This window comes from Triplophysa rosa, linkage group LG2 (genome assembly GCF_024868665.1).
Source record: "Triplophysa rosa linkage group LG2, Trosa_1v2, whole genome shotgun sequence".
NCBI lineage: Eukaryota > Metazoa > Chordata > Actinopteri > Cypriniformes > Nemacheilidae > Triplophysa > Triplophysa rosa.
In genome coordinates this window covers 11,168,732-11,170,160 of record NC_079891.1, presented here as the reverse complement: position 1 = coordinate 11,170,160, position 1,429 = coordinate 11,168,732, and the positions used below count along the sequence as shown (strand labels likewise).

The window sequence follows — 1,429 nt, the reverse complement described above, 5'->3', positions numbered from 1 at the left end:
AGAAGGGCGGCGAGCGAGACGTTTTGGCTTCTTTCGGATGTCGCGCCACGCATAGGGGCAGCAAACTACCAACTCTAGGCGCTCTGCGACGCAAGGGTGGCGAGCGAGACGTTTTGGCATCTTTTGGGTGTCGCGCCACGAATAGGCAGCAAGGGGCAGCAAACTAGCAAGTCTAGGCGCGCTGCGGACGTGAGGAAGACTATGGCAGAGTTAGGCGGTCAGGGGGAAGCGAAAGGCTCCTCGTGCATGCGGTGATGAAGATTAGGTGGTGAGGGGATGAGTAGGCATTTTGTGGCGCGAGGGTCCACGCCCGCAGCACTTTGCCACCCCTTGTGGTGTCCGTACGATGCCTCTCCGGAAAACGGCCCCTAAACTCCGATAAGGGAAAAAAGTCCCAATCATAATAAGAGTGAGCGAGAATTTGGCGTCAATTCAGGTATACGAGCCCTTCGTCTGCCTAGTCGACCGATGGCAATCTATATGAATGGACAATTGTCCACGATTTACCTAACTTCCCTTGCATTAGACGGTTACGCTACGCTCAAAGAGCGCTATGGCAATCCAGAACGTGAAAGCATGAGCCTCGTGGCCGGTTAGCTCAGTTGGTTAGAGCGTGGTGCTAATAACGCCAAGGTCGCGGGTTCGATCCCCGTACGGGCCATTGACTTTTCTCTTGCATCCTGTCCATCGCTCATGGCTACTGCGCCTGGGGTCGTTCGCGGACAGGCCTGCGCAAGTCGACGTGGCCGAAATAGCTCAGTTGGGAGAGCGTTAGACTGAAGATCTAAAGGTCCCTGGTTCGATCCCGGGTTTCGGCAAGCGTTACTCTGTCCGTCGCTTTGCTCTCGTTAGAGNTAGCGTAAGAGGCTTAGCACCTTCCCTATGGACGTGCATTAAGGCTCACAGGTGTGGTCCCAGAGGGCTTAAAAAGGGTCTGTCCATAAGCTACCTATGGGATTCCGTGCCAAAAAAGTTTACGTGTTGGGACTCCTGTGACCACAGGAAGTCCCAGTTCGTAACTTATCATAATGGGAGGCCCTTATAGGTAAATTATGGACAAGTCTATTAAGGTTCATTATAAGCTTAAGTAAGGAGTTTACAGCGTGAGAGGCTTAGCCCTTCCCAATGACGTGCATTAAGGCTCATAGATGTGCTCCAGAGGCTTAAAAATGGTGTGTCCATTAGCTACCTATGGGAGCCGCGCCAAAAGTGTGTGTGACAGTTTGGCAATTACCTGTTTATTACAGCTTTGTAACATGGTTATTATGCTCAAAATGACAATACATGTGTAACTTATTTAATGGGACCCTCATAGGTAAATAATGGACAAAGCCTATTAAGGGTCATTATAAGCCTAAGTAAGGAGTTCTATATCTTTAGCCAACAGTAGAGTGTATGAGAGGCTTAGCCCTTCACAATGACGCGCATT

General features: G+C 50.4%; 2 non-coding genes across 2 annotated transcripts; both read left to right on the top strand.

The window, feature by feature from the left end:
* The first annotated feature begins 587 nt into the window (after nucleotides 1–587).
* On the top strand, nucleotides 588–661 carry trnai-aau (transfer RNA isoleucine (anticodon AAU)). The gene has a single exon. It is a non-coding gene; the product is annotated as a tRNA-Ile (tRNA).
* An 84-nt stretch (nucleotides 662–745) lies between these two features.
* trnaf-gaa (transfer RNA phenylalanine (anticodon GAA)) lies at nucleotides 746–818 on the top strand. Its single transcript has one exon. It is a non-coding gene; the product is annotated as a tRNA-Phe (tRNA).
* The last annotated feature ends 611 nt before the right edge of the window (nucleotides 819–1,429 follow it).